Source organism: Muntiacus reevesi, chromosome 9 (genome assembly GCF_963930625.1).
Source record: "Muntiacus reevesi chromosome 9, mMunRee1.1, whole genome shotgun sequence".
NCBI classification, from domain to species: Eukaryota; Metazoa; Chordata; class Mammalia; order Artiodactyla; family Cervidae; genus Muntiacus; species Muntiacus reevesi.
In genome coordinates this window covers 18,871,481-18,889,905 of record NC_089257.1, presented here as the reverse complement: position 1 = coordinate 18,889,905, position 18,425 = coordinate 18,871,481, and the positions used below count along the sequence as shown (strand labels likewise).

Below are 18,425 nucleotides of genomic sequence, written 5' to 3'. Positions count from 1 at the left end.
AGAGTTCTGGCCCTCAAAGAGCCAGAGAAACCTACCAGAGAAACTTTCCTTCCAAATCCTTTCTCATTTAGGAAAACACTAAAGTCACACCTAGATTGGGGATGTTAACATCTCATCGGCTTCCAGATCATAAACACAGCTGAATTACACACACAAGGGAATATCAAAAGGCAAGAAACCCTTTCCTGAGGAAAACTGGGGCTAAACCTGCAATGCAAAACTGCCTCGCACCAATTATTCTGATCCAGGCGGAGGTGTCTGGGTATAGTGGATAATTAGTGGCTGCCCCAGTCTTGGCACTGACATGACTGGTACTATTTAATGTAATTACATTACAGTAAAATGATGAGTTTTCCCATAATTGGTAGTTACAGCATAATTGAGACTACACAGAATATTAACACCCTAATTGCCAGAGCCTTCCAAAAACTGTTAGTTAAGTAAATGTTTCCCTTCTCTCTGGGCAGCAAAATGAGGGAACTGGAACTTTCTAGGACAGCCGCTCACTTATGCCCTTCTTGTACTTCATGCACCAATCCCCTCAGATTTTTCAAGGGATGGGACTCTGAGCTCTACAGGACTCCATGTCATGGGCTTACTACCTTCCTTCCTTATTAAACCTGCAGTGACAACCAGCAAACAGACTCATTCACAAGTATGACAGCAAGCACTCGGCTCAGAGTGAGGCAAGTTGGTTCAAATCCTGGCTTGCCCACTTTATTTCCTGTGACTTTAGCAATCACATTAAGGAGCTTCCCTGGTGGGTCAGACGGTAAAGAATCTGCCTGCAGTGAGGGAGACATGGGTTCAATCCCTGGGTTGGGAAGATTCCATAGAGAAGAGAATGGCTACCCACTCCAGTATTCTTGCCTGGAGAATCCCATGGACAGAGGAGCCTGGCGGGCTACAGTCCATGGAGTTGCAAAGAGTTGGACATGAATGAGTAACTATCACTTTCAAGCTAACTAAGCCTTCTTTTCCTCACTAAAATGAAGATTATACCACTCACCTCATGGTACTAATTTAGTAGGTAAGAGTTACAGTACACAGTTGGTGCTTAAGAAATATTAGTTAAATTTGAGGGTAACTTACTAATCAAAATGAATAGGCTGGGGACTTCCCTGGTGGTCCAGTGGCTAAGACTCCACACTCCCAATGTAGGTGACCCAGGTTCAACCCCTGGTCAGGGAACTAGTTCCCACATGTCATAACTAGAGTACCCATGCCAGAACTAAAAAACATCTCTCATCCTGTAACAAAGGTCCAAGACCAGGGCAGTCAAATAAATAAATGCACAAATACTTTTTAATAAAATCAACACGATATTGTTCCCAGGATTATTTCCATTTTTAATGGTACAACAAACATTCTGAATTAAATCAAAGTCATAATTCAACAGGTAGTTAAAGTATTTGAGGAAGCAGAACAAGTTTTTCCCAGACTCCTTAAGTGTCATAATAGTGTCTAGTCACTTAAGAGGTAGAATCGTGTGAAGGTTTAATACACATACCACAAATCCAGATGGCTCAGGTTCAAATCCCAACTCTGACACTGTCTAGTTGTGGGGCCCTAGGAAAGTGGCATAACCAATCCACATTACTATCTCCATCTACAAGGGAGGGTTATTAATTGTACTAAACTCCTGGGGTTGTTATGAGGATCAAGTAAGTTAAAACACACAAAGCTGAGAGTAACTGGCACATTGTGCACTCAACGTGTTGATGTTATCAAGATTCTTATTCTATTGACTGCTGATCTAATTGTACTTTCACTTATAAAAGGGATAAAATAATCACGAGAACGAGAAGGATGTCCATTTGCATCAGGAAAGCTACAAACTTGGAGAAGGAATGAAAGGTTTATAGTCTTATAGCAGCAATAACTTATGTTCACTTTATGATAAATGCTATAATCTAAGAGTCATTATGAAAAGTAAAATATGAACTTTCTTAAATCCCACCAGTGATACAAAGGTGTTAATGTCATTTTGAGACCCCAGGGTACTCTAGGATAGACCAATGGAAGGGCTCATAACCAGAACCTGGCTCAATAAAGGCACAAATAATGAAAAACTCACCAATAAAAATATTTTGTTACTTCTAAATTCAAGGATTAGATTAATTAAACTGTAGCAGGGTATGAGTTTATGCTTCTCCTTTCCAAGTTTGACCAGTCCAATGAGATGCTTTCAACAAGCATTTTGCTTGCCTTATATTTTGCCAACTTCTTTTACCTCATATTTGGAAAGGTGGTTGACAATACTAAAGAAATAGAAGTTTGTGTCTTAAATTGTGTCATCTCAGAATCTCCACAGAGATGAACATCAAGGTGAAACAGAATTCATTAAATTAAAGGAGACAGATTTATGCCCTACGGTGAAATTGCTATCATTTTGTCTACCCAAGATCTGATTTCTGGTGGAAATGTCATTCCCTGCCCACCCTCCTCACATACAAACTCTAATCGTGAGGTCTACATAGAAGTAGTCACATTCTTAAAGATCACAACCCCAAGACCACTAATGATTTATCCTGCATTGGGCCACAGACTCAAACAGAGAAGATAATATTCTATCCAGTTGGCTGCAATTGGTCAGCTCAGGGGAAGCCATCTGACTCCTCCCATCACCCTCAGCCAATCAGATGCTTTCCAAGGATTGACTCATAGATTGTCTGATTAAGTTGTTTCAATGGTAAGAGCTATAAGACGGAAAACAGGACCACTGGTAGCAATGGTTCCCCTCACTTTGTACAAAAAGAAAAAGAAAAGAAAGAAGCAGTCTCCAGTGAGAAAAAGAGTAGGGGACCCAGTAACACATGGGAGAGGACTAGTGATGCCCCAGGCTTTCTTGTAGTCTCTTCTCTTCCCGTATTTCTAGGATTTGATTAGCCAGCCTCTCTTAGATTCCATAGGCTAATCAATTCTCCTTTCTGACAGGTTATATTTCTGTCTCTTGCAACCAAAACAGCTTTCCTTAGATGTGTCCCTAAATTCTGGGAAGAAGCAAAATGTCACCTTTAAAAAAGCGTAAGAAGGTGAGTTTTGATATCATCTCCCAAAACTTTCTCAGATGTTTTCACAGAAGGAAGAAAAGACAGGCTGTGTGGTTCAGTGAATAAAGAAGGAAACTTTCAGGCCTTGGATTTTCAGGCCCTCTACCATTCTCTATAGTTAGTCACTTGGGCAGGCCCTTTAGCCTATTTAGTCGTTTATAAAGGGATTATATTACAAGACTTCTTTCTAAGACTCCTTCAAGCACCCAAATCCTAATTTTCAGTTATATTTCTCTAAGTCAATTGCTTCCAGGATATTAAGATTCCCCAGTGCCTGTGTAGCAGAAGTTTTTTGTTTTTTTTTAACTTCTCCCCATTCTCCTTTGGATAGTCTGGAAGCCTGTGTTAGCATTTGAGTCACTAATTTTCTCACTCATCCTTTCTTCAATTAAATCCAGCACTTCTCAGAAAATGGCTGGAAGGCTACAGCTTGGATGGCAGAGAAAGAGGATTAACAGGAGCGGCTTGTGGGCAAGATAAGACTAATGAAGAAACAGTGTGCAGTGATCGCCTCTCCGGAGAGGAGTTTAACCTTGGGGAGGAACCAGTGGTGGCTGCAGACACCCGTTCCTTCGAGAGAAGGTTGCAGAAATTAGCCTACAGGGTTACACTCAGCAAGGCAGAGGGCCTTAAGGAAAGGCACTTGGACTTGGTTCAGGCCCAGCTGTGGGCAGCAGATGTCACCAGGAGCTCGGGGCTGGGATGTGAGCCAAGGTCGAGGAAGTCAGGAAAGCCCTCGTGGCAGAGCTGCGGAGCCGTTGGCCATGTCTGTCGCAGAAATGAACCGCTTGCTTCCAACGCTTGCAGCCGGCTTTGCGGTATCGGAGAAGCACCTGAAGATGGAAAAATCGCCTCCCAAGCAGGTCGCAGCCCTGCCTGAGACGTCTGAAACGGAATGTTTAATCACGGTAGCGCACTTTCTCCAGCCTCCTCAGAATAGAAGGGAATCCCTAATGCAATGATTGCTCTGCTGACTGAATTAAAGATTTCCAGTTAGGATGCTTGTAAACACACCGTGTTAACGTGTTCAAATGTTAATGGCCGCAGCTTTGTGGAGACCCTGACCCCACGGTGAACTCATTTCAGGCAGCAAAGTGTTGGGAGAAGATGGAGCTTGCCACGGGAAACCAGCTGTGGTTGCCAGAACACTCTCAGCCTGGAAAAGTGTTTCTGATTAGGAAAAGGGGAAAAGGGAGAGAAGAGGACAAGAACGGTACCTAAAGACAGAAGGGGGGCTTCCCTGGTGGTCCAGTGGCTAAGAGCCCCACTCCCAGTGCAGAGGGCACACGTTTGAGCCCTGGTTGGGGAGCTCCGATCCTGCATACCACACTGCACGGCCTAAAACATGGATTTTTTGAAATTAAAGATGGGAAGGAAGGGGTCAGAGGACAGATAAAGCTGCTCCTGTCCTGATGGACAACCTCTGCTATCTCCCCCACCCAACTTTATGCCAACTCATTTTTTTACAAATTTATTTATTATTTTATTTTATTTTTGCTTGTGCTGCATCTTCATTCTGGCACACAGGCTTTCCCTAGTTGGGAGGAGGGGGTGGGGACCACTCTTCGTTTCAGTACACGGGCCTCTCATTGCAGTGGCTTCTCTTGTTATGGAGCACAGAATCCAGAGCGCAGGGGCTTCAGTAGTTCTCTCACAGGGGCTTAGTTGCCCTGAGGCCTGTGGGATCTTCCCAGACCAGGGATTGAGCCTGTGTCCTCTGCATTGATGGGCTGATTCTAAACCACTAGGTAACCAGGGGAGCCCCACACCCAGTCAAACCTTCTCTTTACTATCCCAGTTTTTTTATCACATATTCCACAGTTTGAAGCTGCACCAAGTATATCTGCCCAAGGTCCGTATAGTCAAAGCTATGGTTTTTCCAGTAGTCATGTATGGATGTGAGAGTTGGACTATAATGAAAGCTGAGCGCTGAATAATTGGTGCTTTTGAACTGTGGTGTTGGAGAAGACTCTTGAGAGAGTCCCATGGACTGCAAGGAGATCCAACCAGTCCATCCTAAAGGAGATCAGTCCTGGGTGTTCATTGGAAGGTCTGATGCTGAAGCTGAAACCCCAATATTTTGGCCACCAGATGCAAAGAGCTGACTCATTTGAAAAGCCCCTGATGCTGGGGAAGACTGAAGGCAGGAGGAGAAGGGGACAACAGAGGATGAGATGGCTGAATGGCATCACCGACTCAATGGACATGAGTTTCAGTAAACCCTGGGAGTTGGCGATGGACAAGGAGGCCCAGCGTGCTCAGTCCGTGGGGTCACAAAGAGTCAGACATAACTGAGCAACTGGACTAACAGCCTCACACACTGATCCAACACGTTGGAGAGAGAGAAATAATTTTTTCCCCCAATGTATTTTTAAAAGCCATCAGAAGGGTGTGCATCTTTAGAGGTGGCCAGCTCACCTGTGACCTCACAGGGTCCGCAGCGAGGGTGACACACACAAGCCAGCCTTAGAGGTGACAGGCGGCAGCCCACTTCCTGCGATGGCCCCGCTGCCATCTGCATCTGAGTCAGCGGGGGACCGAGGCACAGCGGGCCGCGAGGCGGCTGCCAAATTACAGAGCAGCCGCACGGAGGGCGGTGGGGGGAGGGGAGCTTGCGAGCATGTCTTCTAAAAAGCGTGTTAACCAAACAAGCTGCCATCCCTTAATCCCTCCCACTCCTGCCTGAATGTACGCTAATTGAAAATTAAGTTTTCAATTTGAAGCCATTTTCTAATTCTGTCTCATTCAGGAGCAGTTAGAGCCCCGGTGTTTTGCTGAATTCCCAACTCGCTTTTCACAAGCTGCCTCAGGAAGCCTATAAAAGAGCCTTGTCAACACGTCCCTGACAGCAGCAGGGACGGGGAAGGGGTCAGGCTAAAGATGCTACAGATCTTGAATGGAGATGGAAGACGGTTCCTCCTTCCTTTTCATAACCCCTGGGTCAAATCTGGCAAGAGAGACCCTCTCATTCATCACTGCCCCATCCCCAGAGTGTTAGGGAAGCCTCGCCAATGAGACCATAAGCTCCCTGCGGGCAGGTACCCTGGTATCTAGATGACCCTTGATCTTCTAGGGTTTCAGGCTCCAGGGCACGGACCTGCTTAAAAGAAGAGCGGAATGTCATACTAAATAATGAAAAGCAGGTTTACTGGGGGCTCTGTATGGTGGCTTCCCGGGTGGCTCAGATGGTAAAGAATCCACCTGCAGTGCATGAGACCAGGATTCATCCCTGGGTTGGGAAGATCCCCTGCAGAAGGGACTGGCTACCCACTCCAGTATTCTTGCCTGGAGAATTCCACGGGCAGAGGAGCATAGTGGGCTACAGTCCCTGGGGTCGCAGGGACTCAGACACGACTGAGCAACTGAGCACCTGTATTGAAACCTAAAATGAAAATTACAGAAATTGATTTAGTTTTGCTTATATTTGATAAAATGTAGGTCATCATTATTCCAGAACCAAGAATAAATCGTGTATTGATTCCTTTGGCATCATTTTCCCACACAATTGTATGACTGCACAGTCAGGCATTCTTGATTTTGTATTTAACTTTCACAGCAAAAGCAAATAAGAGAATCTTTTTTGAAAAATACTTAAAATCTTTCTCAGTTTTCCCAAGGGACTCTCTTAAGCATTGGATATTCTAATCATTCTCTCTTGAAGAAGCTCAGACATCCTCATCCTTGTCTATGGCTTTAATCTTGAAGCATTCTTCACAATCCAGTTTTGCCAAACAGCGTACATGCAATTCAGATGATCTTCCAACCTCAATTCCATTGACTTCATGAAATCGCATCCCTTTTGTAGTATCTCCAGTTTCACTTTGCAGTTGACTTACATTGAATTTGCTTTGCAATTATCAGATGTTCACCCTTCATAAGTCATCAAGAGCCTGACACCCACCCACGAAGACACCAGGTAACACAAGAGGATGGAAATCAGGGCAGATCAGGGAAGGATGTCTGATGGGGACTGTTGTAAGTTGTGGGTTCATTAGAGACTATTTTCATTTGCAAAACCTTTCCTGAGCAATTTCATAGGATTCCCATGATTTGTTAAGTAACTCAGAAATCTGCCACAGGTTGTTACTAGGGGGTGACTTCAAAATAATCTAATTCTAATGAATGGCTAGGCTACTAGGGAGGAGAAAGAAGGAGGCTTTGGGGGGGAATTTAATTCATGAAGTCTTCCCAAGACGTCATTATAAATAAAATATGATAAATGACATGACCACTACACCCCCCTCTTCTCAGCGTCTGTGACAAGCAAGAATCTCATGTGCTTTGACTGAAATGCAGGTCTGAAAATGCAGATTTCATGATTAATGGAGCTTGAGTGACATAAGTGGAAACTGAAATCTTGGGAACAGAAGGAAATGGGTAAACAATACATGTGAATTTGCCTGGGGCTTGAGGAATGGGAGAGGGGAGCAGGGATGATGATGCAGAAGCTTAAAGAAGCTTCCAGGGGCAGGTAGAAGTAAAAAGACTGGAGGAAACGCAAAGCTCAAGCAGGACAGGAAAGGAAAAGAAAGATCCAGTATAAGATACAGACCCACCTTGCTGGAACTGGACTAAGACACCAGCTATTAAAAGTGGTGTCTTTTATTCACAGAAAGAAAAGCAGTGGTTTGAGTGCTTGTCAAGAATGTAGTTCAACAAGAACTTGAGAGTTGCACTTGGTTCTCCCACATGATTGTGCTTCAGATCGGCATCAACCGTGGTATGACCACAGGTAAGTGACCTAACTTCTCTGCCCTTCTGTTCCTCATTAATAAAACAAGATGTCACTTTCCATTTCAAAGAGGCTTTGACGGTTAGAGCTAGTATCCATGTTACTGTGATATGTACTGTATTCTGCCTGGTACATGTTACTCTCTCCCTAAGTGGTAGCTATGATGATAATAATGATGATGGTATGGGTGGGGCCAACACGTACCTGAATTTCCCAGGTGGCTCAGTGGTAAAGAATCTGGCTGCCAATGCAGCAGACACAAGAGACACAGGTTTGATCCCTGGGTTGGGAAGATCCCCTGGCATAGAAAACGGCAATTCACCCCAGTATTCTTGCCTGGAAGATCCCATGGACAGAGAAGCCTGGAGGGCTTCAGTTCACGGGGCTGCAGAGTCTGACACAACTGAACACCCAACATGTACCCAGCCACGGTAAAACTGGATAAGCCAAAGTTACTAGTTACAAGTTACTAGTCCTGATCTCATTGCAAAGCAGACCTTGTTCGCTATACATGTGATGGAGGTGTGAGCACTAAAGAACAGGCCATCAGAGCAAAGTAAGAAAGAGCCTGTAGCCATCCAGCGTTGAGACAAAGTGAAGAGAAGCCTCCAGAGGCAGCACATGCTCTCAGAGGTGACCAGGAGCAGCTTCCCCTGCATGTGGCCAGGACAGTCTCAGCCCAGAAATCAGCCAACGTGTGTGTGAAAAGTTTTGCCATCCTTGACATTGCAAGATTAACGGCAGGAAAAAGACACAACTGCAGTACCAAATCATGGAACAGGCAGGATGATTGGGAGGTTAATTCCTGGCTCCTTGAAAATGATAATAAGGACATCAATCTAAGGCTTTCATGCTGGGTACTTGGGTCAAGTTGGGGTCCCTGGCAGCAGAGCCTAAAGCCGCCACTTGGATCCATGTGACTTACTGAGGTCGTGCACTCAGGAAGGACCTGAACGGGAGTGAAGCAGTAGGAAAAAGCTGGACAAGGATGCGGTCTCAGGTGAAGTCTAGGCTTGGTCAGTTAACAGGGAGGGGAGGTCAGCCTCCCAGGCATCTCCAAAAAGGTGGCTCATGTCAGCCAAGGACAGGGCTCCATAGAAGGTCGCCAGTATGAGCTGTTAGCCATGGATCGCGATGGGTGCCCGACCTCGTAAAGGATCTGGGAGGGGCATCAGTGGTTTCAACACTGTTCTAGGCAGGTGCTTTGGGGGCATTCATTCATGATGATCCCCCGAGATCCTCCTGATCTACAGAGGAGAAAAGTGAAGCTCAGATAGTCTAAGTAAGTTGCTCTCAGTCACCCAGCTCATGTGACAGAGCCAGGATATGAACCCTGGCATGCTGGTTCTGGAACCCATACACCTGGCCACTGTTCCACCTTATGAGATACTGTTATAGGCTGAGTTGTGTCCCCTCCAAAAAAGATGTTTGAAGTCCTAACCCTCAAAATGTGACCTTACTTGGGTATACGGTCGCTGGGGATGGAATGAGTTAAAATGAGGTGGTTGTAGTGTAGGACATACAGTAGGAAGTGTCCTCAAAAATGTCCTGAAAAGAAGACACGTGAGGAAAGAACACCATGCGAAGACAGAGGCGGGGATTAAGGGTATGCAGCAGCAAGCCAAGGACCTCGGAGGACTACTGGCAAAACACCAGAAGCTAGGAAGAAGCGAGGAAAGATTCTCCCCTACAGATTCCAGAGCGGGCGTGGCCCTACTGATGCGTTAATGGCATACTCCTAGCCTCCAGAATCGGAGAAGGCAATGGCACCCCACTCCAGTCCTCTTGCCTGGAAAATCCCATGGACAGAGGAGCCTGGTAGGCTGCAGTCCACGTGTTCGCAAAGTCAGACACGACTGAGCGACTTCACTTTCACTTTTCACTTTCATGCATTGGAGAAGGAAATGGCAACCCACTCCAGTGTTCTTGCCCAAGGACAGCGGAGCCTGGTGGGCTATGGGGTCGCACAAGAGTCGGACAGGACACGACTGAAGCGACTTAGCAGCAGCAGCCTCCAGAATGGGGAGAGAATACTCTTCTGTTGTTGGTTTTTGTGTGTTTTTTTCTGGCTGCAGCGGGTCTCAGTTGCCTCACACAGGATCTTCACGGCATCATGCAGAATCTTACCTTGCAGTTCACAGACTCTCTTGTTATGATCCAAGGGCTCAGTAGTGCAATGAGGGCTTAGTTTCTCCTTGGCATGTGGGATCCCCTGACCAGGGATCGAACATGCATCCATTGCATTGCAAGGTGGATTCTTAACCCCTGCACCACCAGGGAAGTCCTTTTTACTGTTGTTTTAAGCCACCAGTTCATGACACTTTGTTACAGGTGCCCTCAGACCCCAATATAGGTACTAAGAGAAGGTCCTAAGTATTGGGGAAGAAGCTGTTCTAGTATAGATATTAAGTTTAAGCTCAAAATAATGGTTTACTCAAATGTACATTATAATCACAGGCAAGTGTTCAAACTGATGTTTATACAAGAAATTCATACAAGCCTCAGGGAGACCTTAAGCTGCCTGTTTAAGCTCTGGGGCTTGGAGTCATACTGGCTGGTGACACAATTCTACATCAGCCCTTTGTGTAGCAGCTGTGTAGCCTTGGGTCAGTGTATTGGCCTCTCAACTCTTCCTGTTTTTTATTAATCAAACGGTGACAATCGTGGTACCCTCTTCTTAGAATTCCAAGGAGGATTAATGAAATAATATACTTAGCATACAGCATACAGTCTGGTACAGAGTGAGCACTGAAGGCAGGATATTATTTCTATCCCTGCTTTGAAATCCAGCCACTGTGGACTTGGGAAAAGTCAAGTTCACTTCTCGGTTCTACTTGTGGATATCCATGCACCTCTGAGCCTCCTTTCCTCGGCTATAAGTGGGGTTGAGCCAACATATGGCTGGAAAAGTGAAGCAATCAAATACATCCTCTAAGAGTACTAATGCTCTTTGTAAATGTGACACGTGATAATGATGCAAGCTTATCGTTCTCCACTCATTAAAGAGAATGAATTATGGGGCTGGCAGGAGGAATCGCTTCCTTCTGGGATCCTGTAGGTCAGCACCTCTCAACTTTAATGAGTATGTGTTTCACCTGGGTCGCTGCTTAAACTGCAGATTCTGATTCAGCGGGTCTGGGATGAAGCCTGACATTCTGCTTCTCTAAGAAGCTCTCAGAAGCCCACATTGTGGGTCCAACATTCATTGAGCCGTGTCGATGCCTGGCAAAATACCATGAGATTTACCCATCAGATGGGGTCTACATCTTGATCCTTAGGACTGCATCCCCTCTGAATTTAGCAAAATAATATATCCTTGTTCTGGGAACAAAATAGAAGCTCTTGTGTTATAAATTTTATATCTGTGCTTGAAGTATTGGGGATAAACACTGTCAGAAGAACTAAGACCTATAGGGGTGGAGCGGACCACCTCTCTGTGCCCTGAGGGGTGCTTAAACCTTCCCAAGGGAGCCCCCTCAATCTCAATCATCTTCACTACTCCCACTGGCCCAAACCACAAAACAGCGGAAGAGCGAATGCTGGATGAAGGAAAATGATGGGGAGTTATCACCACCTACTGGATTAGGAAAGAAAGGTAAGGGTATGCATAGTAAAGTATTTCACGGATCCCAGCTCTTTAGTCTAAAAAGGGCCAATGTGTATGGCTGATTCACTTCGTGGTACAGCAGAAACTAACACAACATTTAAGTCAACTATATTCCAATTTAAAAATTAATGAAAACAAAGTTGGAAGCAATGGTCAGGAGCAAAAAATATTCTAAAAAATCTGAGAAGGGCCAGGAAAACTAGAGGAATGGGGAATTATAAAACTGGAAAAGACCTTGGGACACTGTAGGTTCAACCCTCTGATCATTGAGTTCACCCCAGAATATAAACCATCCAGCTGATGCCATCTTTTTCCTTAGTCTTTTTGCCCATTCCAGAAAGAATAGCAGGCTTACTATGTGTACCCAGGGACTTGATTTGTACTATCTCATTTAATCCTCACAGCAACTCTCATGTTAAAGAGAATTGACATCACCTTTGCAGGGGAGGAAACAGAAGCTTGGAGAAGTTAAGGAGTTTGCTTAAGGTCACCAGGCAGGAGGTGCTTGCTTCAAAGACTGAACCGAACAGTAACTAAGGGCAGGCACAGGCCAACCTGCTCTCTGCTCTCCTAGCTGTGTGGGCAAAGTGCAGTCACTAAAGTGGGGAGTCAGGATCCCCCTTTCATTCTCGGATCTACTCCCACATCAATACCACACTATAGCCTTTAGTTTTTGGACAGATTCCAAAATTGAGGCTTCTTTGGTCAACAAGTGACAGAACTGTATCAGGTTGGCAAAAAAGTTCCTTCTAAATTTTCCATAAGATGTTTTGGAAAAACCTGAATAAATTTTGTGTCCAACCCAATACATTCTACATCTTGGGATGTATCCACTGCACTAGCTTTCTAGGGCTGCAGTAACAAAGTGTCACAAGCTAAGTGTTAAAACAGAACTTAAAAAAATAATAACAAAAACAGAACTTTGCTCTCTTATAGTTCCGGAGGCTGGGATTATGAAACCAAGGCATCAGCAAGGCCATGCCCCTTCTAGAGGCTCCAGGGGAGGATTCTCCCTTGCCTCGTCCTGGCTCCCAGCACTTGCCAGGAATCCTGGTTTGTAGACACGTCACTCCAGTGTCTGCCTCGATCATCACATGACCGTCTCCCTGCGTGTCTCTGTCTCTTGTCTTCTTATAAGACTACCAGTCACATTGGATTAAACCCCTGCTGCCCTCCTCCAGTATAACCTCAGCTTAACCAACACCTCTGCGACAACTCTTATTTCCAAATAAGATTATATTCTGGGAAGGACTCGAATGGGGTAGAGGAGAAGCAGCATTCAACTCAGTGTACATCCAACCTAGTGGCTTTCAGAGTGACCACTGATGTTGGGTTCAAATCCTGGTACTACCCCGAGCAGCTGCATAATTTGGGACAAGCTAGCTAACTTTGTTAAACATGTTTCCTCATCTATAAAATGGGTATGATAATAATTATCTCCATCTCATAGGTTTAAGGTGAGGATTAAATAGTTAATACATCAACAGTAACGCTCAGAACTCAGCAGTAGGATGTAACTTGTAGAGCCCCGATTACTTGAGGTTTGAGTCCTGCTTTGCTGTCTACTAGCTGTATAGTCCTGGGTAGGTTACTCCACCATCGAGGTCACAGGATCCTAATTTGTAAATTGAGGGATGATGACGATGGTGATTAAACCTACCCATGGGGAGTAGGGTGGTTGTGAACATTTAAAGAGTTAGTATGGAGCCTGGCACATAATAAATGCTCAATAAAAGGGCTTCCCTAGTGATTCAGGCGGTAAAGAATCTGCCTGCAATGCAGGAGATGCAGGTTCAATCCCTGGGTCGGGAAGATCCCCTGGAGAAGGGAATGGCAACCCATTCCAGTATTCTTGCCTGGAGAATTCCAGGGACAGAGAAGCCTAGTGGGCTTGAGGTTTGGTCAAGTGCATGGTCAGACACGACTGAGCGACTAAACAACAACAAATGTTACCTAAGATCATCCATCTCAGAGCTCTGTTGAAGGATTAAATGATGAATCCATCAAGGCCATGGGTCTGTCCTGCTCACTAAACATGGATGATGATGAGTTTACACTAAACTGATAAGAGAAAGAGAAAAATAGCTGGAGCCTTGGGCCAGAGCAACTCCATAGGCAGGAAAATTCAGAAAGTCAATATTCTGGGTTCTTCAATTTTAACTTCAAAGTCAGGATTATGAAGGTATCTGAGTTGAATGAGCCTCCAGATTGTTAACTCCCCAGGGTGATATCTCTGTTCCCTTCCCTCCCACACAGGCCAGAAGGCCCTGCCATCCCCTTGCCTCCGGGTCCAGCTCTGGGAGTTCCCTCAGGGCTGCTGTGATGAGTGATACAGCTCCTCCAGCTCCTTCCTTCCTTGGGGTCCTTGCCATCAAGCACGCAGTTTCCTTTCCACATTAAAGGTTTGATTCCTAATCTCTGAAGGAGAAATAAAACACAGCAAACTGGGGTGGGGGTGGGGGGGAATATTACCTTAACATACTACCTTAAGATGCTACCTTATCCCAGACACAGACCATGGTCTATGGCAGCGGTCCCCAACCTCTATGGCACCAGGGACCAGTTTCATGGAAGACAATTCTTCCACAGATCTGGGGGGTGGAGGGGGATGGTTCAGGCCATAATGTGAGCGATGGAGAGTGAAAGACTTAGGCTCCTAATCTGCTGCTCACCTTCTACTGGTTCAAGCCCAGTTCCTAAGAGGCCACAGACAGGTAATGGTCCAGTCAGCCTCCCAGGGGTTGGAGACCCCTGTCCTAGATGATGCTGCAAATCTGATGGTCTCCTCCTCTTTCTTTCTTGAAGATGGTGGTCACCAGTCCTCTGACTATCACAGATGCCAAGCCTTCCTACCTGCACAGGAATGACTTCCTACTGGTGGAGTTTAGGAAAGCTCAAAGTGAATCATCTGCATTCATTCATTTGAAAGATATTTATCCAACATTTTCCAAGGGCACACGCTATGTCAGCCTCTGTGGGTGCAGCCGTGAACCCTACACCTTCTAGAGCTTTACTGTCCATCAGGGAGCCACTGGTGACGGGGGGATATTTCTACTTAAAGTAATTGAAACCAAATAAAAGTTAAAGTAGATTTCCTCACTTTCACTAGCCACATTTCAAATACTCAAAAGCCACTTGTGGGACTTCCCTGATGGTCCAGTGGCTAAGACTCCATGTTCCCAATGCAGGAGGCCTGGGTTCAGTTCCTGGTTAGGGAACTAGATCCCACGTGCTGCAGTTAAGACCCTGTGAGCCAAATAAATAAACAAATAAAAGCCACTGTGACTCTTGCCCACCACGTTGGGCAGGGGAGGAATAGGACACGGCTATTGTGGCAGAAGGAGCTATTGGAGGATGCTGGTGTGGAAAGGGAAAGAGGCACTGAGCAAATCCACACACAAAAAACAAAAACAAGAAAAGGATTAAACAATTGCTTCTCTCAGCATCTCCAGAAAGGGTGGCATCAATCTTAAAGGGCCCCTGACCCACATAGGAAAAGCTGTGCCCAAGTCTCCTCCTGGGTCTCCTTACACCATGCGGGTCTGAGAGGGAGGGGAAGGGGGCACCGTTTCCTGGAAGCCCCTTCCGCACCTGGACTGTGGGCTCTGAGCACACCTAGATACCTGTGACACCTGCACTGATACAGGTATCAGTATACTTCTGAGGGAGCAGAAGCCGAGAGAGGGTACACTGAAGGGAAGCTGAGCTGAAGCCTCGCAGAGCCAGGGGTTGAACCTGGATTTGACTCCAAGCCTGGGCGGCCTCCTGGCAGGGTTAAGAGCTCTCTACCAGGAAGCAGAAGGTGCTGACAGAGAGAATCTGCAGATGGCTCCTGACTCCTAGGGCCCCACTGCATTTGGGTGGACCCATATTCTCATCGTCATCCCTCAAACAGTAAGCTTTCTTGGGATTCACAGCCTAAGTTCAGTTCAGTTCAGTCGCTCAGTCGTGTCCGACTCTTTGCAACCCCATGGACTGCAGCACGCCGGGCCTCCCTGTCCATCACCAACTCCCGGAGCTTACTCAAACTCATGTCCACTGAGTTAGTGATGCCATCCAGCCATCTCACCCTCTGTCATCCCCTTCTCCTCTTGCCCTCAATCTCTCCCAGCATCACGGTCTTTTCCAATGAGACAGTTCTTTGCATCAGGTGGTCAAAATATTGGAGTTTCAGCTTCAGTATCAGTCCTTCCAATGAATATTCAGAACTGATTTCCTTTAGGATGGACTGGTTGGATCTTGCAGTCCAAGGGACTCTCAAAAATTCACAGCTTAGGTGACAGCATTCCAGTCTGGGAACCACTACTTATTAGCTGTAACTTCGCAATGATTTAGCCTTTCTGTCCCTCAACCTTCTCACTTTTAAAATGGAAGAGAACAATAGTTCTTACCTCACGGGTCTTAAGAGGTTTTCTTTTTATAAGTATAATTGACAAATAAAATGATTAGATGTTTAAAGTATAAAAGGTGATGATTTGTATACATATATAGTGTGAAAGTAAAGCCACACAACTCACCTCTGGGATTTGAACCCACGTGGCAGGACTTGAACGCAGCCCAAACCCAGACTTGGACTTCAACCACAATCTTTTAACTGGGATCATACCCCTGGTCTCAGGACTTTATGAAGCTCACGTTCTTGATGTCTCATCGCAGAAAGTATTCAGTGAGAGACAAAGTGATAGGCAAGGAGTGGATTTATTTACAGAGATACACACTCCAAAGACAGGCTGTGGGCCATCTAACAGGGTGAAGTGAAGTGACATGAAAGTCACTCAGTCGTGTCCTACTCTTTTCGACCCCGTGGACTATACAGTCCATGGAATTCTCCAGGCCAGAATACTGGAGTGGGTAGCCTTTCCCTTCTCCAGGGGATCTTACCAAGCCAGGGATCAAACCCAGGTTTCCCACATTGCAGGTGGATTCTTTACCAGCTGAGCCACCAGGGAAGCCCTCTAAAAGGGTGAGAGGCCCCAAAACACAATGGGAATAGTTTTTTATTTTTAAAACGAATCATTTATTTACTGAACCTGGGGCAGATCAGATACACATTCAATTTTACATTTACATCTTCTAGCTCAATTTTGAAGTGTTTACACGCACACGCAAACTGGCATGTTACAGCTGTCCTAAGGTAAAACACAGTCACCTTAAGCTGTTGCAAGTATATTTCACCCAAAGTTGAAGAACTGTTTATCCTGAACATGAAAACTTGTAACAGGTTTAAATTAACTGTAGAAAACTCATTACTTGTAGTTTTTCCCTTGCAAAGATTCAAAAAAAAAATGCACAAATAACCAATATATCCATCAGTCACAACATAATCCCAGATCTTCCCCACACCAAAACCAGATGCTCCTTGAATTTTAAACCCATCATCAGAGACCCAGAGAAGGTCATTTTGTGAACAGTGTGAATGGTTTTATGAGCTGGGTAATTTCATAGGCTAACAACTGGGAGGATTATTCCAGCTATTTGGGGGAAGGGGTGGAGATCTCCAGGGGCTGGACCACCGCCCACATGTTCAGCTTTTCTGGTTAGCCTCAGGTCCGTCGTGGTGCTGTGGGTGTGTCATCTAGCTCCTGTTCATTTATTACAATGAGCATATAATGCGGCTCGGTGGCCTACTGGAAGCCGAATCTCCCACCATCTTGGACCAAGTTGGTTCACACTAGTTTTTATCATGTCCTACGGCTCTGTCATTCTTTCAAAGGTTGCGCCCTGCCCGCTTCCCTCCTGTTTCAAAAGGATTCCCACGACTGAGGTGTGGATTCATCCCCATTCATCATCTCACATGTTTATCTGTGTGTGTGTGGACATTATGAGTTTCAAATGAAGCAAACTCTAGGAGCCACTTACCACAATGTCTGGCACGAGGCTGGCACTTGTCTTTATGGGATGACTGGGGAGAGAGGAGAATGGGTAGAGGTTATAAGGGAACAGAACTTGTCACCCCAAAATGTGTCTCTTCGTGTTGAGAATTAATTTAGACTGAAGCAAAGGCTCAGAACAAGGGATTTTCCAGGCAAGAACATTGGAGTGGGCTGACATGCCCTCTTCCAGGAGATCTTTCCTACCCAGGGATCAAACCCATGTCTCTTTACATCTCCTGCTTTGGCAGGCAAGTTCTTTATCACTAGCACCACCTGGGACGCCCTGTCCGCCTTGTAGCAATCCTTGCAATAAACCTTTCACTGCTCCAAACTCTGACATTTCAGTTTGGCCACGATCTGCATTGGGCACATGAATGTCACTGTTTGCCATTGATAAGGCTACTGCAGTGCAGAGAGGAAGATGGTCACGGCCCTGGCAAACAGGTTTCAGGAATAGAGGGTGAGCGCCATCTAGTGGTCTACAACTGAAGGTCAAATACGACAAACACAGCCCAAAGCACCAGAAATGTAATTCAATATTCCCAAGAAAGAAGATCTAGCCTCCTCCTGCCCACTTCTTAATGTCAAGGCTCTAGAGGCTGATACAAAAGTGGAAGAGGAGGAGAAAAGCAAATCAGACAGGGAGTTTTCTAAAGCCTTCTTGGCTAGCCCTAGTAAAATGCTCAAAACCCATAAGCTATACTATCAGGAAATGTCTCAAAAGCCCTTGAAACGGTACGAATGAAGTTAATGGAGTTCAGAGAAGTTAAGTTTCATCTGAGCTGCCTTTTCCCCGACCAGGTCATAGTCTTTCTCCTCTCTCCCAGTGTACAACTTGATGCCTGGGAAAGATCATCTCACATCTGAATTCAAGCCCCAATTCTGCCCACCACTAGCTCTGATCTTCAGGAAAGTCCTTTAATCTCATTAAGCCCCAACATCCCCATCTGTAAAGTGGGTCTGTACTTCCCAGTTGGAGGAGCACCAGCTCAATGCGAGAGAGCTGGACTCACATCTGAGCGTCAATTTGGCTTTTCTAAGCTACTTTTCTCTCCCACCAGGTGCAACCAGTAATTCCAGCCTTGATGAATTTTTAAGAAAATAACAAGGATGAAAAATTTTAAACCACCTGGCACTTAGAAGTCATTAAACATATGATA

General features: G+C 45.5%; 1 non-coding gene across 1 annotated transcript; it reads left to right on the top strand.

Moving 5' to 3' along the window:
* Positions 1-1,118: 1,118 nt before the first annotated feature.
* On the top strand, positions 1,119-1,191 carry TRNAG-CCC (transfer RNA glycine (anticodon CCC)). The gene has a single exon. It is a non-coding gene; the product is annotated as a tRNA-Gly (tRNA).
* The last annotated feature ends 17,234 nt before the right edge of the window (positions 1,192-18,425 follow it).